General features: G+C 43.4%; 1 long non-coding RNA gene across 6 annotated transcripts in view; it reads right to left on the bottom strand.

Annotated features, from left to right (window-relative positions):
• Positions 1 to 26,476, bottom strand: part of LOC110740979 — a 210,402-nt gene that overhangs the window by 68,407 nt on the left and 115,519 nt on the right. Inside the window, exons 3-4 of one of the 6 annotated variants that reach the window (XR_004176439.1) lie at positions 23,045 to 23,419; positions 21,617 to 22,509 (exon numbers count right to left, since the gene is read on the bottom strand). The exons of the other annotated variants lie outside the window; for them this stretch is intronic. This is a non-coding gene — a long non-coding RNA (uncharacterized LOC110740979). Of the gene's footprint in view, positions 1 to 21,616; positions 22,510 to 23,044; positions 23,420 to 26,476 lie in introns of those variants that run through there. 6 annotated transcript variants of the gene reach the window in all.

Below are 26,476 nucleotides of genomic sequence, written 5' to 3'. Positions count from 1 at the left end.
GCCTCTAGCACTGACCAGCAGGAGTCATTCTTTCCCCCGCTGGAGTCTCAGCCCCTGTCCTTAGGATGAAAAATTGGAAGCTAACCATGGGCAATTCCAGTTCAGCATCCTACGTTCTTTAAATAGGCGGTTGGAAAATTGGGGTTTACAGGGGTTAAGGGCGAAATAGCAGAGAGACTAATTCAAAAAATATAAAGAGAAGAGAAGCGGTACCGTGTCCCCCTGGGGTTGCAGAAAACGTACACAGTCCGCTCCATGGCTGCTGGGACACTGCCAACCTAGACTAATTATACTCAAATATCTAGCATGATGTCAAGGAATCTAATAATAGAACAACAACATTTTTTGAAATAATTATTAAGCAAAAAAAATTAAATTGGTAAATACACGTTTTGGCCTGATCATGAATATTTTCCAGTGCTCAAATCAAGAATCTAAGATGTGTCATACCCAACATAACGTCGGGGACAGGCTGGCAGCAGGGATGACAGGAGATATGATCAGGACAGTGATTCCGGAGAGAGCATCCCGGAAGTTCATCATTCCACTCACTTACGACTATTTCAGCTTTTAAACAAGGCTCAAGTCTAGTTTTCAGATATTCAATATTAAAAAAACTAAAGGAACAGAAAAAGATATACCAGGAAAATATTAATTAAAGAAAACTGATTTAACAAAAGAAAATTTAAAGCAAAAGGCAATTGTTTTGGAGAAAAAAGAATTCTTGGACACAATAAAATGACCAATTTTCAAGAAAGCAATAGCAATCCAGAGCCTGTAAACGCCTCGTAACACAGTTTAAAATATACATAAAGGTAGAACTGACTGAATTACAAAGATAATTTGAGGAGCCTAAACAGATAAATAACTCTGATGGGTGAAAATGTATAAAGTAGAAAACCAAAAAGAGAGAAGTTCATGAAAAACAAAAGTTTATACTTTAAAAAAGACTAATAACATTAACAGACTCTAAAAATAAAAAAATAATAATAATGCTAAGAAAACTAGAGACTAAGTTGTCCCTTCGTATCCACGGAGAATTGGTTCTATGACATACCACAGATAGTGAAATCTGAGGATACTCAAGTCTCTGATATAAGATGGCATAGTATTTGCATAACCTATGCACATCCTCCTGTATAATTTAAATCATGTCTAGATTGCTTATAATAGCTAATACAATGTAAGTGCTATGTAAACAGTTCCTAAAGTGCATTTTAAAATTTGTGTTATTTTTTCATTTTTGTATTGTTACTTTTTTTCCAAATATTTTCAATCCACAGTTGTTTAAATCTATAGAGGTGGAACCCACAAATAAAGAGGGCTAACTGTATATAAATATGTAGATATTTTACAATTATAAAATAGATATCTTAGGGATGCTATAAAAAATACCCTAGGTTGGGTAATTTATAAAAAACAGAAATGTATTGCTCACCATTCTGGAGGCTGGGAAGTCCAAGATCAAGGTGCCAACAGATTTAGTGGAAGGTGAAGGCCTGTTCCTCACAGATGGCACTTTCTGTGCATCCTCATATGGCAGAAAAGGCAGACAAGCTCCCTCAGGTCTCATTTAAAAGGTCATTAATCCCATTCATGAAGGCTCCAAAGACCCCATATCTTCATATCATCACCATGGGGATTAGATTTCAACATATGAATTTCAGGAGGGCACATACACCCATCAAAAATTAACAAGCCTCAAGCTCAGGCAGTTTTGGAAGGAAATTCTATATTCCCAACCAAAATGGTTTAAAAGAGACTGAATATATTTATCTAGAGAAAACAATCAGAAAAGTAGATCAAATATGTAAAGCCATGGTTTTTAAGACACTGCAACAAAGGACAAAGATCCTTGAGAGACAGGAAATGAATGAAGTGAGCCCTAAAATTGCTACAACTTACTACAGAGACAGTTTCAAAGTCATGGCACAGGAGGGAAAAATCCCAGCGGAGTCCTTTAGACTCCCTGCATTAAGAAGACGGAACTGAGACTATGGGGAAACCAAGGCAGATAGATTTCCAAAAGCAGAGTAGTAGAGAGAAGACAGCTGCATAGAGAGAATCCTAGAGGGTCCCCAACATGTATTTAGTAGACTAGTGATCAGCATGTATGTGTGAGAAAACTGAGGTTGAAGAAGAACAACCCCAAAAGATTAGAATGATGAATACCTGCCGCACACACAGAACTCAACAGAGTCTGTTCCAACAGCCACACTGGAAATATCTAGGACACACGGATCGTTGGGTAGAGTTCTCAGAAGGATCCTGTCTCAGTAGTGGGTAAGGATCAGCTCCACGCTGAGCATTGCTCTGCACTCAGCTAAAACACAGTAAAAGAAAAACTTGAAAGCACCCAACTGTTTCAAACTAGGTGACTGCATCCCTGAACAAAGCTCAAGGATGATAATAGAAACACAAAAATACGCAGGATCTAACAACACAATTCTCAATATTTGGCATCTAATCAAAACCTCCAAGTGAGAACAAAAATCCTTCAAATGAAACTAATCCAGAACTGACACAGATGTCAGCTCTGACAATGATGTAAAAACAGTTATTATAACTGTACTGCATATGTTCAAAAAGATGAATTGAGGCACACAGATATAATAAAGGCCAAAATCAAACTTGCTGAAATGAAATCTGTATCCTAGAAGGTGGAAAATTTACTGGATATTTTCAGCTTCAAATTCAACATCAAAAGAGCTTGGAAATTATCACTTTCTTCCTTACAACAGGAAAACAGCTGAACAAACTGAAAATCAATGACCTTTGGACCCATCAGAGAATTGAGGTTGCAGAGGAAACCACCTCAAAATTTGGATAGACAGCTGAATGCTGAGATTCAGAGCTGAGATCGGCTTACTAGGAGCTAAAGCCTAAAGTCCTAAGCTAATAGAAACACTTAAATGGTAATTTTGACAAATTGCTGAAGGCTGAGAACTAGCAGGAGAGGGAGAAACTCCTGAGGCCACAGTCTTGGGGAAGGGCCCACACGTTCATAGGTTTTACCTCCAGAAACCCCATCAGGTTCTCACTGTGAAGAGCTGGGAAAAAAATTACCTTATGTCTCTGGCAGGGGGAAGGAGAAAGTAGCCGTTTTGATAAATGATCAGTACATTCTTCATTGGAAAGTTATCTTCTTCATGAGAAAACTTCACCAGAAACTTATCCCATCTAGAGAGAAAGGTGTTTGCCTTACTTGAGCTCCCTCTGACTTTCCTGTCTAACCTAAAGTGGGAAGGGGGGAAAAGCTAAGAAACATTTGTAAAGGTCTCATCCTGACGACACAGACCGATTACAAGGCTGATATTTAACCACAGGATTCTAGAACACTTCTCCATTCCCACTTTTTACCCCTACATTAATGGGGCTGTGGGATAACAGGTGATTACAGCTGAAAAAATGGCACAGGTTCTAATTAAGAAAAGTGTGCTTAAGGGAAACCAAAGACAACAAGGAAGACAGAAACAAAGACAACGGAGTAATTTAAAGATCTTCACACCTGTAACAACGGCAACTCTTAGAAACAGTCCAACTCGTAGCCAGATTACATAGAATCTCACACTGAAGACCTGTTTACCTCAGATATTTTTACCAGATATGTCATGGTTTAGTCTTCAATAAAAAACTACAAAGAATGATCAACTTTAGGCAATGCACAACAAAAAGACATAATGCAAGAAACAGAACCAGACTTGTATATGACACAAATTTTGGAATTAATCAATCAAGAAATTTAAAATAACCATGATTAATATGCACTGAAACAACCAGACATCAACATATAAAAAAATGTATAAAATGAATTTAGACATAGATCTTAAACCTCTCACAAAACTTAAGTGTATTATAGACCTACATGTAAAATGCAAAACTATGAAACTCCTAAAAGATAACATAAAGACCTGCGTGTCTATGGGTATAGTGATGACCTTGTAAATACAACACCAAAGGTATGATCCATGAAAACAAATCCGATCATTTGAATTTTGTTAAAATAAAAGTTTCTTCTCTGCAAAATATATTGTCAGGAGAATGAAAAGACAAGCCTATTTCCAATTAAGTTCACATTGCGAAGTAAGAGGGTTGGAATTTCAACATATCCCTTTGTTTCAGGGGGAATCACAATTCAACCTAAAATATTGCATATAGATGACTGAAAGGAATAACAGCAACATAGGGACAGAAGGGAGAAATTGGGAGTACTCTGTGCTAAGTTACCTGCACTACCCATAAAATGGTACAGTGTTACAGAAAGTGGACTTAGCTCTAAATATATATTGTGAATTCTAAGAAAACCACTAAAACAGTTTGTTGGGGTTTTTTTTTTGTTTTGTTTTGTTTTTTTTGAGATGGAGTCTCACTCAGTCGCCCAGGCTGGAAGGCTGGAATGCGGTGGCGCGATCTCGGCTCACTGCAAGCTCCGCTTCCCAGGTTCACGCCATTCTCCTGCCTCAGCCTCCCAAGTAGCTGGGACTACAGGCGCCCGCTGCCACGCCCGGCTAACTTTTTGCATTTTTAGTAGAGACGGGGTTTCACCATGTTACAGGATGGTCTCGATCTCCTGACCTCATGATCCTCCTGCCTTGGCCTCCCAAAGTGCTGGGATTACAGGCGTGAGCCACCGCGCCCAGCCTAAAACAGTTTTTAAAAGGGTTTTAATTAATATGCTAAGAGAAAAATGGAATCATAAAACATTCAAAATCAGAGAGGTAAGAAAAAAGAGGGGAAGAAACAATACAAAGGACAAGTATAAAAAACAGAAAATAGTTGCAAACATTGTAGATATTAATGCAACTACATCAATAGCTACTTTATTTTTTTATTATACTTTAAGTTCTAGGGTACATGTGCACAACATGCAGGTTTGTTACACATGTATACATGTGCTATGTTGGTGTGCTGCACCCATTAACTCATCATTTACATTAGGTATTTCTCCTAATGTTATCCCTCCCCCCTCCCCCAATCCCACAACAGGCCCCGGTGTGTGATGTTCCCCGCTCTGTGTCCAAGTGTTCTTATGGTTCAATTCCCACCTATGACTGAGATCATGTGGTGTTTGGTTTTTTTGTCCTTGCAATAGTTTGCTGAGAATGATGGTTTCCAGTTTCATCCATGTCTTTACAAAAGACATGAACTCATCCTTTTTTATGGCTGCATAGTATTCCATGGTATATATGTGCCATATTTTCTTAATCCAGTCTATCATTGATGGACATTTGGGTTAGTTCCAAGTCTTTGCTATTGTGAATAGTGCCACAATAAACATAAGTGTGCATATGTCTTTATAGCAGCATGATTTATAATCCTTTGGGTATATACCCAGTAATGGGATGGCTGGGCCAAATGGTATTTCTAGTTCTAGATCCTTGAGAAATCGCCACACTGTCTTCCACAATGGTTGAACTAGTTTACAGTCCCAACAACAGTGTAAAAGTGTTCCTATTTCTCCACATCCTCTCCAGCACCTGTTGTTTCCTGACTTTTTAATGATTGCCATTCTAACTGGTGTGAGATAGTATCTCATTGTGGTTTTGATTTGCATTTCTCTGATTGCCAGTGATGATGAGCATTTTTTCATGTGTCTGTTGGCTGCATAAATGTCTTCTTTTGAGAAGTGTCTGTTCATATCCTTTGCCCACTTTTTGATGGGGTTGTTTTCTTCTTGTAAATTTGTTTGAGTTCTTGGTAAATTCTGGATATTAGCCCTTTGTCGGATGAGTAGATTACAAAAATTTTCTCCCATTCTGTAAGTTGACTGTTCACTCTGATGGTAGTTTCTTTTCTGGTGCAGAAGCTCTTTAGTTTAATTAGATCCCATTTGGGTTTTGTTGCCATTGCTTTTGGTGTTTTAGTCATGAAGTCCTTGCCCATGCCTGTGTCCTGAACGGTATTGCCTAGGTTTTCTTCTAGGGCTTTTATGGTTTTAGGTCTAACATTTAAGTCTTTAATCCATCTTGAATTAATTTTTGTATAAGGTGTAAGGAAGGGATCCAGTTTCAGCCTTCTACATATGGCTAGCCAGTTTTCCCAGCACCATTTATTAAATAGGGAATCCTTTCCCCATTTCTTGTTTTTGTCAGGTTTGTCAAAGATCAGATGGCTGTAGATGTGTGGTATTATTTCTGAGGGCTCTGTTCTGTTCCATTGGTCTATATCTCTGTTTTGGTACCAGTTCCATGCTGTTTTGGTTACTGTAGCCTTGTAGTATACTTTGAAGTCAGGTAGCATGATGCCTCCAGCTTTGTTCTTTTGGCTTAGAATTGTCTTGGCAATGCGGGCTCTTTCTTGCTTTCATGTGAACTTTAAAGTAGTTTTTTCCAATTCTGTGAAGAAAGTCCTTGGGAGCTTAATGGGGATGGCATTGAATCTATAAATTACCTTGGGCAGTATGGCCATTTTCACGATATGGATTCTTCCTATCCATGAGCATGGAATGTTCTTCCATTTGTTTGTGTCCTCTTTTCATTGAGCAGTGGTTTGTAGTTCTCCTTGAAGAGGTCCTTCACATCTCTTGTAAGTTGGATTCCTAGAAATTTTATTCTCTTTGAAGCAATTGTGAATGGGAGTTCATTCATGATTTGGCTCTCTGTTTGTCTGTTACTGGTGTATAAGAATGCTTGTGATTTTTGCGCATTGATTTTGTTTTCTGAGACTTTGCTGAAGTTGCTTATCAGATTAAGGAGATTTTTGGGCTGAGACGATGGGGTTTTCTAAATATACAATCATGTCATCTGCAAACAGGGACAATTTGACTTCCTCTTTTCAGAATTGAATACCTTTTATTGCTTTCTCTTGCCCAATTGCCCTGGCCAGAACTTCCAACACTATTTTGAATAGGAGTGGTGAGGGAGGGTATCCCTGTCTTGTGCCAGTTTTCAAAGGGAATGCTTCCAGTTTTTGCCCATTCAGTATGATATTGGCTGTGCATTTGTCATAAATAGCTCTTATTATTTTGAGATACGTCCCATCAATACCTAATTTATTGAGAGTTTTTAGCATGAAAGGCTGTTGAATTTTGTCAGAGGCCTTTTCTGCATCTATTGAGATAATCATGTGTCTTTGGTTCTGTTTATATGCTGGATTACATTTATTGATTTGCATATATTGAACCAGCCTTGCATCCCAGGGATGAAGCCCACTTGATCATGGTGGATAAGCTTTTTGATGTGCTGCTGGATTTGGTTTTCCAGTATTTTACTGAGGACTTTTGCATCAATGTTCATCAGGCATATTGGTCTAAAATTCTCTTCTTTTGTTGTATCTCTGCCAGGCTTTGGTATCGGGATGATACTGGCCTCATAAAATGAGTTAGGGAGGATTCCCTCTTTTTCTACTGATTGGAATAGTTTCAGAAGGAATGGTAACAGCTCCTCCTTGTACCTCTGGTAGAATTCAGCTGTGAATCTGTCTGGTCCTGGACTTTTTCTGGTTGGTAGGCTATTAATTATTACCTCAATTTCAAAGCCTGTTCTCATCAATAACTACTTTAAATATGAATGGTGGGCTGGGCGCGGTGGCTCACGCCTGTAATCTCAGCACTTTGGGAGGCCTAGGCAGGCAGATCACGAAGTCAGGAGATTGAGACCATCCTGGCTACTGTGGTGAAACCCCATCTCTACTAAAAATGCAAAAAATTAGCCGGGCGTGGTGGCAGGCGCCTGCAGTCCCAGCTACTCAGGAGGCTGAGGCAGGAGAATGGCGTGAACCCCGGAGGTGGAGCTTGCAGTGAGCCGAGATCGTGCCACTGGACTCCAGCCTGGGTGACAAAGCGAGACTCCATCTCAAAAAAAAAAAAAAAAAAAAAAAAAAATTGAATGCTGTAAATACATAAATTGAAAGACAGAGACTGTCAAAGAGAATTTTACCAAATATATGTTATCTACAAGAAATACACTTTAAGTATAAAGACATGGATGGTTTAGAGTAAAGAAATGGAGAAAGATATGCCATACTAACATTAATAAAAGAAAATTAAAATAGATATATGTATAGACAAATCAGCCTTCAGAACAGAAAAATTGTCTGTTGTAAAATGGGGTATTACATGATGAAAGAGTCCATTTTCCATGAAGACCTAACAACATTCATGGTGTATAACACCTCACAGAAGACAGTCAAAATAAATGAGGAAAACACTGATAGAACTGCAAGCAGAAATAGGCAAGTTCATTAATATAGTCGGGATCTCCCAACACCCCCTTTTCAATAATTGTTAGATCAAACAGGCAGAAAATTAATAAGGATATAGTTTATTTGAACAGCACTATTAATCAGATTGATCTAATTGGCATTTGTAGAATATTCTATTTAACAGCAACAGAATAAACACTCTTCTCAAGCTCACATGAAACATGTATCAAGAGAGAACCACATTTAGGTTTATAACACACACCTTAACTAAAATAAAGAGTCTGACTGCATTTTGTGATGTCTCACTACTAACATCTTCTAAGCCTCACTCCTTTTTCCTTTCTGCACCATATCTAGGCAAGCTAATGAGAACCCTAGGTTATTCCCCCTTTGGTACCAGTGGGAGTTTTAAACCATGCAAACTCCTTCCCATACGGAAACCTTCACTGTATCCCTACCTGAGCAAATTCCAAACTGAATATATGCATGGAAACTTAAGTCAAGATACAACAAAATTAAAATTCTGAAAACTAAAGAGGAAAATCCTGACAGTAGTCAGACATAAATAATAGATTACTTATGAGGGCACAACAATTTGAATAAGAGCTGATTTCTCATCTGAAATCACAGAGGTTGACTATTAACCCAATAATGCTTATGAATATGAACACTAAAATTTTCAACAAAATAGTATCAAGTGGAATCCAGCAGCACATAAGAACAATTACACACCATGATTGACTGGGATGTACCTGAGGAAGACAAGATTGGTTTAACATATAAAAATCAATGTTATATACCACATTAGTAGAATAAGAGGAGGAAAAACACATAATCATCTCAATGGACACAGAAAAATAATTTCACAAAATCCAGCATCCTTTCATTAAAACACACACACACACACACACACACAAAAATACTAAGAACAGAAGAGGGGGGGAACTTCCTCGATCTGAAAAGGGGCATCTATAAAGAAAACACAGCTAATATAGAACTTAACGGTGATAGACTGAAAAATTTCCCCTAAATTCAAGAAGTAAATGATGTTGACGCTGGCCACTTCTATTCTGCATTGTACTGGAGGTCTAGCTAGTCCTTTGCTCAATAAAGTAAAATAAAAGACATTCAGCAAGAAAAGGAAAAAAAGTAAAGCTATCTCTATTTGCAGATGACATGAATTTATACTGAAAATCCAAAAGAATAACCTGCAAAAATATTAGAGCTAATAAGCTAATTCAACAAGGTAGTAGACACAAGATCAACATACAAAATAATCTCCATTTATATATATTAGCAATGAAAAATTTAAAAATAAAATTAAGAAAACAATTCCCAGGTACAAAATCAACCAAATGCACAGAAGACCTACAAAATAGAAGAAAATACTCACAAACTCTGCATCTGACAAAGGCCTGTTATCCAGAATCTATAAGGAACTTAAATTAAAAAGCAAAAAACAAATAACTTCATTAAAAAGTGGGCAAAGGACGTGAACAGGCATTTCTCAAAAGAAGATATAGAAGCAGACAAAGAACATATGAAACAAAAATACACATCGCTAATCACCAGAGAAATGCACATCAAAACTACAACGAGATACCATCTCACACCAGTCAAAATGATTTTTGTTAAAAAGTCAAAAAATAACAGACACTGTCCGGACTGTGGGGAAAAGGGAAAGCTCATACAGTGTTGATAAGAATGTAAATGTGTTGAGCCACTGTGGAGAATGGTTTGGAGATTTCTCAAAGAACTAAGAGTTGAGTTACCATTCAACCCAGCAACCCCATTACTGGGTATACAGCCAAAGAAAAATAAATAATTTTACCACAAAGGCACAGAGCACCCATATGTCCATTGCAGCACCATTCACAATAGCAAAGACATGGAACCAACCCAGGTGCCCCATCAACAGCAGATTGAATAAAGAAAATGTGATACATACATACCATGGGATATGACACAGCTATAAAAAAATCATGTCCTTTGCAGCAACATGGATGCAGCTGGAGGCCATTATCCTAAGCAAACCAGTGCAGGAACAGAAAACCAATACCACATATTCTCACTTGTAAGTGGGAGCTGAACGCTGGGTACACATGGACATGAAGATGGGAATAGTAGACACTGGGGGATACAAGAGAGGGGAGGGAGGCAAGTGTTGAAAACTACCTATTGAGTGCTATGCTCACTTCCTGGATGACGAGCTCAGTTATACTCCAAACCCCAGCATTACACAATATATCTTTGTAACAAACCTGCACGTATACCCCCAATTCTAAAATAAAAGTTGAATAATAATAACAAAATTTAACCAGAAAAAGGGAAGACTCGTGCACTAAAATCTGCAAAACATTGCTGAAAATTTAAACAAGACCTTAAAAATGCAAAGATATCTTATGTAATGGATCAGAAAACTTAATGTTGTTAAAATGGCAACAGTCCCCAAATTGATCTACAGGTTCAATACAATACCTATCAAAATACCAAGTGTCATTTTTACATAAATGGGTAAGTGGAAACTAAAATCATATGGAAATGTGGGCAAAGGAATAGCCCAATAGACAGGGATAACAAGGAAACAGTCGAAATAGCTGAACAAGTCGAGAAAAAGAAGAAAAAAGTTGGAGGACTCACACTTCCCAAATCAAAACCTACTGTAAATCTAGAGTAATCAAGAAAGTATGGTGCTGGCATTATGTTAGAAATGTAGATAAATACAATGGAATTGAGAGTCCCAATATAAACCTGTACATATATGGTTAATTGAAGATTGGCACTTATGCCTAAATCATGTAAGGGGATACAGAATAACCTTTTTGTCAAATGATGGTGGTACAAGTGAATGTATACATGCTAAAGAATGAATTTGGACGTCTACCTCAAATGATATACAAAAAATAACTCAAAAGGGAAATCAAGACCTAGATGCAAGAGCTAAAATTATAAAACTATTAGAAGAAAGCATAGGTATAAATCTATAGGATTTTGGATTATGGAACAATTTCTTAGATATGACAAATGCATGAGCAACCAAAGAAAGAGTAGATAAGTTGGGCTTCATCAAAATTAAATTTTTATTCATCAAAACATATTACCTAAATAGTTATCTATTTAACTAAAAAACTAACATACAACCCACACCATATACATAAAAGCAATAATTAACTAAATTGAAAATATTAGTATATTGAAAATTGTAAATGCTTAAAAAGGAAATCAAGTAAGACCTAAATAAATGGAGACACATGTCATGTTTATGGATTGGAAAATTCAACATGGTACAGACATCAACTCTTCCCAAATAGATCAGTAGGTTTAACAGAATCTCAATCCAATTCCCAGAAAAGTTTTTGCAGACATAGATGCTTATTCATAAATGTACAGGAAAAACAAAAGGACTTATGATAGCTAAACGTACTTTTAAAAGGAAGAATAAAGTTAGAGGGATAACTCTACCCAATGTTAATGCTAACCATATAGCTACAGTAATCAAGACAATGTAGTATTGGCACACGAATAGACACATAGACCAATAAACATGATAGAAAACCCAGAAATAGACTGGTACAAATATATCCAACTAATTTTTGAAAAGGTGCAAATGCAGTTCAATAAAGGAAAGGAAGAAGAGCTTTTCAACAAATGGTCCTGGAGCAATTGATCATCCACAAGCAAAAAAAAAAAACAAAAAACAAAAAAACAAACAAAAAAAACCCAAAACATATGCTTAAATGTAACACCTAAAACTACAAATCCTTTAGAAAAGCACAGGAGGAAATCTTTGGGACTTAGAACTAACTGAAATTATTAAAGTTGAGACACAAAAAAATTTAATTAAATCTCATCAAAATTAAAAACATTTGGTCTGTAAAAGACCCTTTAAAGACAATGAAAAGACAAGCTACAGACTGGAAGACAATGTTTTCAAATCACATATCCTTCCAGCTCCATCCATATCCCTGCAAGGACATGGTCTCATTCCTTTTTATGGCTACATAGTATTCCATGGTGTTTAACAGCAAACTAATGCAGGAACAGAAAACCAAACACTACATGTTCTCACTTATAAGTGGGAGCTGAACAATGAGAACACATGGAAACAGGGAGGGGAACAACATACACTGGGGCCTTTTGAGGGGGTTGGGTTGGGAGACGGAGAGCATTAGGAAAAATAGCTATTGCATGCTGGGCTCCACACCTAGGTGATGGGTTGATAGGTGGAGCAAACCACCATGGCAGATGTTTACCTGGGTAACAAACCTGCACCTCCTCCACGTGTACCCCACAACTTAAAATAAAAATAAAATTTTTTTAAAAAGGAAAAAAACCACATATCCTAAAAAGGACTTATATAGAGAGGACATAATACACTTTCAAAACTTAACGGTAAAAAATGCAAATAATCCAATGAGAAAATGGCAAAGACATACAGAAACAGTTAACCAGAAAGGATATACAAATTGCAAATAAGCACATGAAAAGATGTTCAACTCACTAGCCATTAGGGAAATGCAGATTAGAAACAATGCGCTATCTCCTCACATCTATCACAAAGGTTTAAAAAAGAAAATGATAGCACCAAATGCTGGTGAAGATGCAGGAAAACGAACTCTTACAATGATGGTGAGAATGCCAAATGTAGACCAAACCTTGGAAAATGGTCAGTTTCTTAAAACTAAACATGTACTTGCCATGCAACTGCACTCTTTGGCAGTTATCCCAGAGAAATAAAAAGTTATGTTCACACAAAAACCTGTACAGGTATATTAACGGTAGCTTTATTCTTAATAGCCAAAACCCTTAAAGAACCCAAATGCTCTTCAAGAGCTGAATAATTTAAAAAACTGAGAGGTACACCCATACCAAGGTATATACTATTTAGCAGTAACAAAAATGAAAGAACTATTTATACACACAGTGACCTGAATAAACCTTAGTAATATTATGCTAAGGGAGAAAAGCCAATCTCAAAAGTTCACATACTATATGATTTCATTTATAAAACAGTCTTGAAACAACAGAATTATTGAAAGGAAAACAAAGTAGTGTCTGTCCAGTGTGAGGGAGGGGGCTGTATAAGGGGGTAACAGGGTGAGCTGCTCAGTGACACAGCCATGTTTCTTGAATATAGTGGTGGTGATGCAAATCTACACATGTGACAAAATCACACACACACAGGCAACGATGTCAAACTGGTAAAATCTGAATAAGCTCTGTGGATTGCTCATTTCCTGGTTTTGGCATTGTACTATAATCGTTCAAGATGTCACCATCGAAAGAATCAGGGTGAAAGATAAATGGGGACTCCAGAACATTTATTTGCAACTCCTTGTGAGCCTGTGTTTCAAAATAGAAAGCAGGGCCGGGCGCGGTGGCTCACGCCTGTAATCTCAGCAGTTTGGGAGGCTGAGGTGGGCGGATCACCTGAGGTCAGGAGTTTGAGACTAGCCTGGCCAACATAGTGAAACCGCATCTCCATTAAAAATACCAAAAAATTAAAAAAAATTCGCCAGGCGTGGTGGTGCATGGCTGTAGCCCCAGCTACTCAGGAGGCTGAGGCAGGAGAATCGCATGAGTTCAGGAAGCAGAGGTTGCAATGAGCCAAGACAGCACCACAGGACTCCAGCCTGGATGACAGAGAGAAACTTTGTCTCAAAAAAAAAAAAAAAAGCATTTTTTTTTTTTAAAGGAAAGGACTTTTGACACAGGCAAAAATATAGAGGAAGCTCAAAATAATTACACCAACTGAAAGAAGCCAGACAAAAGTGAGTATATAATCTATGATTCATTTAAATAAATTTACAAAAACGCCAATTAAGCTTCAGTAATAGAAAGCACAGCAGTAGTTGCCTGGGACTATTTTGGGAAAATTCGGAGGAGGGAATGGGAATCCAAGAAAGAGGCAGAATTTTCTGTGTTGGCCTGTATGTTCATTACCCTGCCGTGGTGACGGCTTCCCAGGTGCACACCTGCATCAAAAGCTAACAGACGTATGCATTAAATACATGGAGCTTATTGAATGGCAATTACATTTCAATAAAACCAACTTTTTAAAAAAGCCCTCCCAGAGAAGAAATTATAAGGAATGTCCCACAGCTACTTTATAAAGCAAGCGTAACTAACCCCTTAATACTAAAATCAAAGACAGTAAAGAAGGCAAAAATGACAGCCCATTCTTATGAAATAAATACAGAGATCTTATATAACATACATTGAGTTGATGCCAGAACTGCTAAATATTTAAACATTAGAAAACCTATTAGTGCATTTTGTTTATCTGAAATGCTATTGATGATAACACATGGATATTTAATGCAACACTAAGCAGAAAAGACTTTCCATTTGAAAAAAACATCTTTTCCAAACCTATAACAGACTATTGATTTTAAGGTAAATCCCTATTTTGGAAATGTTGATATGCATGTCTCAGATGATAAATAGTAATTAAAACAAGCCACAGGAAAATGGAATACGTTACTCATGCTTTAACACAGAAAAATATTTAGGTTGTATCAATAGATACTAAAAGGGCTTAAATCAAGTTTACCACCTATTATTCATGGTTTAAAAATAGGCAATTTCAGTGAGTAAGAAATAGATGGCGTTTCTTAAATGATAAAGAACATCTACAAGGAACACTTAATAATGAGTCATTAAAAACTTTTTCTTTAACACAGAAGTCATGACAACCACACTAAATCAGCTAAAACAAAACAAGACAAAGAAGTCAGAGACATTATAATTGCTTACTTAGAAAATTCAGGAAATTTATTAGAACCATTAGAACTAATTAGAATAAATGGTTAAATATGGTAGAACTAACAGTAGGACTACTTAGTATAAATGGTTGATTAGCAGATGAATACGCAAAAATTAAAAACATTTCCATTGATTAGCAATAACCAATAAGAATAGGCAATAAAATAGAAGATTCCAGTCATGATAGCACAGAAAATAAATCATATAAAAATAATTCCAAATAAACACAGGCAGGACCTCTGTGTATAGAAATGATAATTTGATTGAAAGGCACAGCAAAGAGCTGAACAAATGAAGAACTCCATCAGCCTAATGTCTGCCAAGATCCAATAGCTTAAAATGTCAGCTCTCCCAAAACTCATCTAAAAATTCAATGTCATTCTAATCTAAATCCCAGCAGAGTTTTCCCTGAAATTTGCCAGCTGATTCTAATATTTATGTAGAAACTTAATGGCCCAAGTATAACAAAGATTATCTTTGCAAAAGAATAAGAAGGGGACACACCGTATCAGGGCTGGCACCTGAGCAGAGGCCGACCCACCCTGCATCCTGTGCAATAGCTGGCAGACCCCAGCCCAGCCGGGAGCCAGGGAGGAGAGTGCTCTGTTTGGCCACAGAATGACCAAGCCCTGGGCTAAGTGCTGGCAGTGCAGCTGCTCCAGGTGTGGGCAGGCACTTGTAGCTGATGTTCATTTGGCTTGACACAGGTGCTGTTTGATTCTCCCTCCCCAATTAACTTCTACAGTTCTACCAGTCATGAACATCGCTTTGGAAAAACAAATATACAATTAAGTTGCTCAGTGTCGAGGCTGGCTTGTAATGTAAAGTGGGATTGTTTATACTGGTAATTCTGGAAGGGGGAAAAAAAAAAGAATTCCCTCTGCTTCCAGTTCAGGTCCTTATCTTATTTTTGCACATTTGCTCTCCTCTCAAATATGATGTGTTCCAATTGCCATTTTTCACAAGGAATGAGTTTGAGTCATTAAAAAAATTGCTCCCAAACACTGCAGCTGTGGCTAGGGGCTAGAAGGCCCCCTCACCCACCCACCATGCATCTGGGTTTTGTAGCTACTCACTTACCTGTGACACTTGATCCAGCTCTCACCCATGAATCAAGGGACTCCCCAAGACCCTGTTCTCACCCAGAGAGGACCTTGGCAGAGAGCTGTGGACCCTCTCACCACATACACAAGGAAGCAAAGGAATCTCTTTCCTCACTACATCCACCCCAGACACCTGCCACCTAGCCCTGTGGCTCAGGGCTCCAAGAAAGTAGGAGCCACTCCAAACAGCTGCCAACAGCTCCAGACAGCTCCAACCATGTCCTGGCCATGACTTGGTTGGGGCAGGGAGAGTTGCCGAGGTAAGAGAGGACATTTTGCTAAGATTTATGAAACGACCAAGGCAGTGTTTAGGCCAACCATGGAAGGGAAGTCTTCTGAAGAAAGTTCTGGCTCCAGAAAAGGAAGTCACAGAAGGTGTCTTCTATGGTGACACACAAGACATGGCCAAGCCCAGGCAAGGCCCAGGGGAGGGATCACAATACATGTCTGGTGTTGTGAGATGATGGAGAGTGGGGTATTCAAGCAAGAGGGAGCCCTAAAGAGGCGGGAGCTAGCAGAATTAGTGTTGCTGCCTCTGTGAGGCTGGTTTTCTTCCAGAGTAACCTAAATATCAGTTGTCACTCCGGAAACAAACGCACGTGCACACACACAGGCATACAAACACAAGCAAACCTTTGCACCAAATAGTGCAGAGCCACACACTGGCTGAAGACCCTGCAGGGGAAAGCAGTGAGGGGTTCTCCCCACCAGCCACAGGTCTAAGCCATGTGGGTAATCAACTCCTTTCAGCCACATCTGCTCTCCTGGAGGCCTGAGCTCTCCCCGGCCCTCTCTGGTTGGGAGGGAAACAGCTTCCACCCCCAGACCGCGGCTCCAGCCTGAAGCTCACCACCACCCTCAATGGCCTTCCCAAAGGCTCCTGCCAGCTGCAGCCACCATGCTGGCGGTGGGGACGCCGTGACATGTGCATCACCTGGGACGGAAGCCTGTGCTTGGCTTTGCTCTATCAGGCCAGACCAATGTGGCAAAGCTGTAATAACCGCAGCAGCTGCAAATGGGCCCCAACCTGGAGTTTCAGAATCACCTTGCTCAATAGAGTAACCTGGGAGCATTACTCTGGGGGATTCAATAAGAGGTCAGGAGACCTGTCCCCAAAACATTTATAAAATGACAGGTCAATCAGGCAATCTCTGAACTTCATTTTCTCAGCCGCTGACTGGGGATAATGAAAGCTCCCTGCCCCACACCGAAGGGTGAGGAATATAAGAAAAAACAGACATGGTGTCCAGGGAGGGAATGCCCTTGTCAGGGTCACTAGCTCCAGCCGCGTGGCCGAGCCCATGTGGATCTGTAGGAATCACTGCCTGCTCTGTGAGATGAAGCCCCCTTTGACTGTCTCGGCTGCACTCATTTTATGCTCCTGCTCCCACTGCTGCCCTATTAGTCGGCTCTGGCTGCCATAACAAAGTGCCACAGACAGCACAGCTTAAACAACAGAAATTTATTTTTTCAAGCTCTGGAGGCTGGAAGTCCAAACTCAAGGTGCATGTAGGTTTGGTTTCTCCTGAGGCCTCCCTCATCTGCATGGAGGTGGCCATCTGCTTGCCGCGTCTTGGCGTGGCCTCTCCTCTGTGCCTGTGCACCCCTGGTGTCTCCTTCCCTTCCTATCAGGACTCCAATCATATTAGATTAGGGCCCACCCTCAGCCTCATTTTAACTTAATCACCTCTTTACCGACCCTGTCTCCCAATACAGTCACATTCTGAGGTTCTGGGGGGTCAGGGCTTCAACATACAAATTTAGGGGACACAGTGTAGCTCATAACACCCCCTGTTGAGCTCTCCCCCTTCTCAGCTCAGCAATAAATGCAGGGTGGGGTGGGAGGCACTGCCCCAATGCCATCAGCTGTCCTGGCTGTGAGGAGCAGGCCAAGTGAGGCTGGGCCGGCACCAGAGGGAGTGGCCACAGCCGGCAAAGGCCTCCGAGCCAGCAGGTCCTTCCCTCAGAGTCAGTATAGAGCATCCAATACCCATGCTTGCCCCTGGCTGCTCTTTCTACATTCAGGACACCCAGGAAGTTCTCCTGCCTAGTGGGAAAAAGACTCATTGTTTTCCTGAGACAAACGGGACAGGGTCACGGCAGCACCTCAGCCCTCCAGCTGAGACTGCAGTTGACAAGCCTGAGTTTAAGGGGAGGACAAGCAGGGTCCAGTGGAAAGCCTCACAGAGACCTGGGAGAAGATGCTGTCTCAGGCTGGCCTGGAGAATCCACTGCCTTCACAAGTGAGCCCCGCTTGGGGACCGGCCACCTAGGAGGAGGCCCTGGGGCTTCTCCAGAGCTTCCCACAAGCTGAGTTCAGGGTGGAAATCCCCACTACAGCATCCTAATCATCCAGATTCTTGAACACTCATTCAACACATGCAGTCCAATCTGCAGAGGGACAGTTTATGAGAAAGGCCTTTCTTCATTTGAACTCATAACTGCCGTGCACTGCTGTGTGTGTGTGAACCTGCGGGTAATTGGCAGCATCACGTGAAGTGTGCATAGCCTTGCCCAGCCATTCCACAGACATCTATCCTTCAGAAATACCCACACCAGTGTGAAAAACAGCAGTGTGCCAGGATGCTCACTGGGGAATAGTAATGATGCAATTATTGCATTAGGCAGGATGCAATGGGACTGTCCAGATGACCGTGTCACAGGGTGTGGTGGCGATTCCAGAGTCAAACAATGGATTGTATGTGACGACCTTGGAGATTATTCCAGTTGTAGGCACTTGACTTGCTCAGCTGCAGGAAGCTTTGGTCTCACTGTCTCTCTCTTTGGTCTCACTGTCTCTCTTCTATCTCACTGTCTCTTCCTTGCTCATGTCCCCACTTCCACTACCACTGGCATAGGCTGTGGAGAAGGGGCCAGGCATTGGTGAGCACCTGGAGCCTCTGGGCCTCCCCCAGTCACTCTGCAGGGAGAGAACCCAATATGCCCCACCGAGCTCTCTTCTTGTAAGGCCCTGCGAATCTGCCAAAGCACATGCTTCCTGCAGGCAGGAAACCTACAGAGCTGCCGTGGGGGCATCACGTCTGCCCACCCAGGGCAGGTAAGGCAGCAATGGCCTGAGGGCTACCAGGAATGGAGCTGGCAGGTGGCAGGGCCTCCAGTCTCTCCCCAGAGCACAGCACAAGTGTGGTAATGGAGGAGCAGAGACCACAGCAAGGCCCTAATGGAAACAATAAGGGTCAGCCTGGGGCCGAGTGCCAACCTTGCAGAGTGAAGTCTGAAGCATGGATGGGAGGGAAGCTGGAGCGTCCCCCAAGCCAGCGCCGAAGCCCAGAACCAAGAGGAAGAAGAGAAAAGGAGGCCAGATTACGTGGTAGCAGCAGTTTCTATGCCTTCAGGCAGTGCAGAACCACTGAGAACAGTGAGAAAAATGGATAGACCATCTACTCATTGACTTTTTGCAGGTGGGCATTTACGTCCTCATTTGCCAGACATTTTATTCAATGCTTCCTCCTCTCGGGACCTCTGGAAGTGGTGTGTTCAACCAGAGGAGCAATCTACCAATTATCTTCTATGCATTAGTGAAAGCTACAGACACCAGGATGAAATCACTGTTGTCAGACAGACCCAGAGAAAACAGGGCAAACTAGGCATGAAGGAGGGTGCTCATGCTTGCCTGTCTGAGATAAGAACAGTTTCTAAGGACTTTCTCAAACCCCACAAGAAAGCCCTTCACATCGTTCATGCATCTCCTGCTCTGCATGGCTTGCGCATTTCACTTGCACGCATGTATTTCTACTATAAGGGTCATCACTGGACCTTCTTTGGGATGGCAGTCATTCAGATAAAATGCCTTGAGAAAGCACCTGCTCAGTAACAGCACCTGCACCAATGGACCGACGCCACTGCTGACTTTGGGCCTCCAGAACCAGTGAAGTCTATTTCCCAGCAGCTTCCGTGAATTCCTCCCTTTTGGCCAATAAAAGCTTCCTCTTACTGCTCGTCACTGGTCATGCCTATGGCATGCCATAGTATATTCCAGATTATAATCCTCTTTTCTATTTATCAATAAATTTAACACATTTGGAGATTCTTTTCTCATATTCTTTTTATAGGTTGACACATTTCAACTGAACTTTGCTGAGTTCCTGTTCATACTGGAGACATAACAGCAAGCATCTTTGCCCTCAGGCTGCTCCTTGCCAGGGGTGGATGAGGAAGGGTGAATGAGGAAACGCACCTGCACGATAAGGTATGCTCAGTGCCAGGACAGAGCAGGTCAGGTGCTTTGATGGTACTAAGGAGGGTCACCCACGCAGTCAGAGGGATCTGTGGCCATTCTTGGAAGGAATGATAGCCAAGTCAGGGCCCAAAAACTGAGCAGAAGTGAGCTTGGCTGGGAACCAGGGTGGGCCCAGGAAGAGGTGGGGAGTCAGCAGACCATTGTAGGCACACAGCCGAGGGGCAGGTGCACACAAAGTCAGGTAGCAAGAACAAGAACGTGGGTGCCTGAGAAACCTCAGCACATCAGTGTGATGGAGTCACAAATGGGCAGAGAACTGGATGGGGCACGTTAGGAATGCGGACATTTTATGAAAGGCAGTAGAAACTAGAGAGTGACACAATTAGGTGACTCCTCTTTCTCTCAAGGTCCTAGCTGCATGTTTGTTGCTTCTGTCCTGAAGCTCTGGGTACAAGCGCAAGACCCAGATAAATCGAGTCCTGCATGGGAATGCTTTTCTAAGGGTTTCCTAGGCAGGTGTGTGAGGCTCAGGCCAGCCTGGCTCTCCTGTGGTTTAATAATGTAGATGAAGGTTTGCTCCAGAAGTGCTGAATGAAGCAGCGTCTTGAAACCACTGTTGGGTTTTCCTCGGATGAGTGTTCATCTTAATAACCATTCTACATACACATTCAGCTTCAGAGTTCCCTTTGCCATTACTATAGGGACCTCAGGGAGGACAAAGCAGGCAGAGAAGAAATGGCTCTGCAAAGTAGCCAAGGCTTTCATGGTAGAGAGCATGAAAGGGGGAAGACCGGTCAGCTCCCCGGAGCTCCATTTTATCTTTATCCTGGGTTTTCTTGTTGAGAACCAGGTGGGAACAAGGATTGGTGTTTGCCTGAAGCTGCTGTGAGGTTTAGCATATACAAGGGTCCTTGCAAAGGCATCGGGGCAAAGGATCTGTTTCCCTAAACGTCCGTCTAGGTTTAGGAATGAATGTGCTCTCGGCCACTGGGTAGTCCTTGGCTTCCTAGATGTGGCTCAGGGAACAGCCAGAACAGGCTGTGAAGGGAGAGCGTGCCCACACTACAGAAGCGGGGCCTCCACCCAGGGACAGCCCCTGCCTTGGGCCTGTGCCACTGGGTCTGGGTTCTGCCCTTTGTGGTGATGGAGGTTGTGCTGAATGGTCCACTGTTTTCTCCTGACAACCGAATTCTGGGCCTGGGGGCCGGGTGCAGTGGCTCATGCCTACAGTCCCAGCACTTTGGAAGGCCCGGGTGGGTGGATCACTTGAGATCAGCATGGTGAAACCCCGTCTTTACTAAAAATACAAAAATTAGTCGGGTGTGCGTGCCTGTAATCCCAGCTACTCGGGAGGCTGAGGCAGGAGAATCGCTTGAACCTGGGAGGCAGAGGTTGCAGTGAGCTGAGATCGTACCACTGCACTCCAGCTCTGGGTGACAGAGCAAGACTTCAACTCGGGAAAAAGAAAAGAATTCTGGGCATGGGGTCTACTTACGGCTGGCCTGTTGGGAGTAGTCCACAACCTCCTGCAATGCACTCCTCACCCGGCGGGGGTGACCAGATGCTCCCCATGTCCCACACCAGCCCTCTGAAAATGCAGGAGAGCTAAGCAGGGGAGATGTTAGGACCCGTCCCACCAGCACTGGGGAATTCACCTGCCAAAAACCACCTTGATACTCCAGTGCTCTTCTGGTGGGGCCAGAACTGAATTCAGACCTCAAGTTCTAGGCACCACAACAGCCCAGGACCTTGGGGACACACCTACAGGAACCTAGAAACCCTCTGATCCCCAGAATGGACAGTTCATACCATAAATTTACTCAGAAGGCCCGCAGGTCCGAACCCAAGTCCAGGGTAGCCACTGCCAAGTGCATTTCACCCCTTACCTTGGGTTTCACCACTGTCCCTCCCTGTTTCTTTCCCTTAATACCTGGAATCCATCCCGAAATAAGCCAGCTGCGTGTGAGTTTTTGTTTCACATTATACCTCTACTTTTTGAAAATGTCAGTTACTTCAACCTAGGTTTTAGAATTGAGACAAAATTCTACAAGCCTTAGGTGGAAGAACTGAAACCCCCAGCCGACCACAGCATGGGTGCATTTCCCCAGCTTTGCCTGATGCAAATTTGGAGTCCTCGCACAACTGTGTAGCTGGTAGAGCAGCCTAACCCCTCAATGACTTGTGCAGTTGGTGTTCCTCTTGTCCATGAGCAGCAGTGGTGACTTCTCAGAGACTTTGAGAGGCCTGAAGTACATCATGTATTGGTTCACATTTTCTGGGCCTTCTCTGTGCCAGTCTCTGCATTGTGGATGGAAATGGTGGACAGAACTCAGAACCACTCCTGAAGAAACCCATCCTCGTGTCTCAGAGGGCAGAGCCAGGGCCACATTCAGCCTCACGCCCTCCTCACGCCCACAGTGTACTTCACCTGGCTGACCTTCACCTCTTGCTGCTCCCTCTGTTCATTCCCTCAGCCCCCTCCCACTGTGGGCTTTGCCAGTGACTTCCACACCAACGCCCCTGCCCCACCAGTCCACATGCGACGGCCATCCAGGCCTCCTGCTATCCTTCCCTTCCTAGCCAGGACCCTGCCCTCTTCTCCAGGTCCCTGCCACTCCCTGGTAACATTGTGGGGAGGGACTCCCCAGCCTGGCCCTCTCCACCCTGCACACAGGCTCGGCCCCGAGGCCAGGATGAAAGTTTCATTGATGTGGTCACTTGGTCCCAAGTGATCGGCCCTCTGGGCCTCCCCTATCCCCACGCCTCATGCACACTGCCACCCTCAAGAGTGGGAAGCCAGGGAACCCTCTCAGGGGGTCATGCCCATCACTACCTTCCTTCAAGATGCCCACGCTGGCTGTAGGAGGGCCTTTCTTCTCGCTAGAGACTTTCATGGTTCAGAGTAAGCATGGCCATTCTTGCCCTATGATGACATCCTTGGATGAGTGCTGTGATCAATGTGACATTTCAGCGGTGCCTCCCTGCTCACTCTGTGGATGTGGGCTGTGGCCGAGCCACTGCCAGGCCAACATCAAAGCCTGCTCATCACTCACTTCTACTGCGAAATGGTCTCAACACAGGCCGTGCAGACTGGCTGAGCCTGGGCTTCGTCTGGAACAGAGTCTGATTGTGAGAACAGCTGTGAGGCTGTTACGGTGAGGAAATGCCCCTATATGGGCAGGGGGCGAGGGGCCACACTGTTTCCAACCTAGACAAAAGACAGGGCATGTGCGCAAAATATAAAATAAGAGAGCTATTGACCTCCCTTCAGCCGGTCCTCCCAGCCCCATCGTCCAGACCAAGCCTGAGGGGTGGGGGAAGCGCAGTGTCCTCAGGGCACTGGTCTGAGGTGCCTTCTGCCCCTTTCTGGGCTCTGGGGGTCTGGAGCCCTCCTCAGGGTAGCCAGGGCTGGGTGCTGCGTGTGCACGGCCCCTGGACACCTGCTGTGGCTGGAATGTTTGTGCCGCTCCCAAATTCATGTGGGAACAATCTCCACTGCAAAAGTGTAGCGAGGCGAGGCCTTCAGGAGGTGTAGGCCATGTGAGTGAAATGGAGGCCTTATTATCATTATTATTATTATTATTATTAGAGGGAGCCTCACTCTGTTGCCCAGGCTGGAGTGCAGTGACGCTATCTCGGTTCAATGCAAGCTCCGCCTCCCAGGTTCAGGCCATTCTCCTGCCTCAGCCTCCCAAGTAGGTGGGACTACAGGCACCACCACCTCGCCCGGCTAATTTTTTGTATTTTTAGTAGAGACGGGGTTTCACTGTGTTGGCCAGGATGGTCTCGATCTCCTGACCTCGTGATCCGCCCGCCTCAGCCATGGAGGCCCTTTTAAAAGAGGATTCACACAGCGTTGGCCTTTTACCCTTCTACCTGCCACACGGGAGACGCAGTGCTCAAGGCACCATCTTGAAGCAGCGAGCAGCCCTCACCAGACACCAAACCTGTCCCCAGAACTGTGAGAAATAAATGTCTGCTGTTTATAAATTACCCCATCCCAAGCCTTTTGTTATTGCAGCACAAAACAGACTAAGACAGTGCCCTGAGGTGCACGTGGCTGTTCCCATCACATCAGTCCCCACGTGGAATCCCCCAGCCTCTTCCTCGCTTCCCACCAGACAGATTGACTTGAGCACACAGGACATGACATTTACTGAAAAAACAAATAGCTGAGGGCTATCATGGAGTTCAGGCTGTGCAATGCACTGCAAATAATTTAAAACTTGCACCGCAGGCCCGGCCTTCACAAGTCATTTTGCCTAGCTCAGGCTGGGGGCTGCTCTCCTGCCTTCTGGCCTGGTCTCTCAGCCTCCTGAATCAGGGAGACTCAGTGCTACAGATTAAAGACGCCCTCCCGCAAGCACCCAGCAGACCGGGGGCAAACCCACTCCCATGTCCTCTTTCTTAGTATGTGCTTCTTTTATTTTCTCACACATCACAATTGTGTTTCTTTTTGTTTACTTTATTCCTACCTCCTTCACTAGAGGGTCATTTCTATGACAGCAGCCATCACTAGAGCTGGCTGCCAGTAAATACACGTTGCGTACATGTGGCAATCAGTGCCCTTCAGTGTGCCAGGTGAGCCAGTAAAGAAATCTGACTGATGAGGTCAGGACACCGCCATCATACCCAGAAGGGACCAAAAACTTACATGAGAAGGTGACCCTTCACTCCACTCTTCCCAGAAGATAAGCATCTGCCACATGGTGCCGACAGAGGAGGGAGGAAGAGAGACGCTGAGAGCCGGGGCCATCCTCACAGTTGGAGGCCTGCATGCGGTGGGTCTGGCCCGCAGGAGCGTGTCCACCTTGGAGGGGAGGGTGAGGGATTGGCTGAACACAAGGTGCGAGGGCCTTGTCCTCCAGCAGAGTCTGCAATTCCAGCTGCACATTAGAATCATTTGGAGAACTTGGGAAGCTCAGACTCCCTGATGCAGATCCATCACATCAGGGTTTCTAGGAGTGGGGCTAGCTTCGTATTTTTAAGTCCAAGTGATTCTAAAGGGCAACCAAGGTTGGGCTAATGGGTTTTAATTGAGAAGTGGCACCATTTGATTTGTAGCTAGGCAGAGTCACTTGGATGGGGCGAAGGGGAGAGCAGAGACTTGAGGCTGGACACCAATTTATGGAAACAACATTTTTGGAAACTACAGAAATAATCTAAGAGGGAGTGAGTGGTTAGAATGAGAAGCAGACTTGAAGAAGTAGAATCTCCTGGTGTGGTGACAGGTGTTGAGACGGGGCTGGTGAGACAGAAACGGGAGTTCAGAGCAGGGCCCAGGATTTTTCCTTAAATGGCCAGAAGAATAGTAGCGTCATTCATTGGGATAGTGCAGGACAAGGGAAGGTTCGGGAGAAGCTGGGATGGTTCTACCTGGTGCAGGCTGATCGGAGGAGTCCTGGGTGGCCTGCAGGAGATGCCTGGAAGTGGTGGGCCATGTGAGAAAGAAAGGTTAACAGACATGGAATTGCAGACTCTGCTGGAGGACAAGGCCCTTGCACCTTGTGTTCAGCCAACCCCTCATCCTCTCCACCAAGTTGGACACGCTCCTGCGGGTCAGACTGCCTGCAGGCCTCCAATTGTGAGGATGGCCCTGGCTCCAAGATGGTTCACATTAAATTGAATTAGTTCAGGAGGTAATGTTATCTTTGGGTCAAAAACTCCAGCTCGGACATGGATAAGACAGGCAGTTTCTGGAGAGGTACCAGAGTCCAGTTCGATTGTGAGGGAGTTGGCCTGGGGAGTCACCCACAGCAGCAAATAACAGGGACAAAACAATAGGATCCACAGGACGGGTGAGTCGTCAGAGCTGGGGCAGACGGCACTGGTGCTAAGTCTGGGGAAGCACTGTCCTGGGGCGCAGCGGGGCTCAGTCTCTGAGGCAGTGTGCTGGGCAGGCACCCTCCAGGCCAGATGCAAGTTGGGGGGCCCTGTGCTATCTGGCTCTAAAAAGAGAGACTCCATGTCCACACTTCTGGAAAGGCTCAGCGGTTTTTCTTTTGATGTAGGGTTGGAAATCAGGCCACCAAAGCTATAGAATAGCTCTGAGACCAGAAACAACTAGACTGGAGGGGGAAAAACTCTATTCTCTGTCTAGTGAGTCAAACGCATGAAATACAGTGCATGGATATTGTCTTGGCTTTCCTACCTTAAGGGTTTTGTTGCTGCTGTCCTGATCTTCAATGATTTAAAGAGCTGAGAGATCATGTGACATCCAAATAAGTATGATGTTTTTAGTTGTTTGGGCCACAGGCTGACAGCT

Source organism: Papio anubis, chromosome 10, assembly GCF_008728515.1.
Source record: "Papio anubis isolate 15944 chromosome 10, Panubis1.0, whole genome shotgun sequence".
NCBI lineage: Eukaryota > Metazoa > Chordata > Mammalia > Primates > Cercopithecidae > Papio > Papio anubis.
This window is presented reverse-complemented; position numbering and strand designations above follow the sequence as displayed.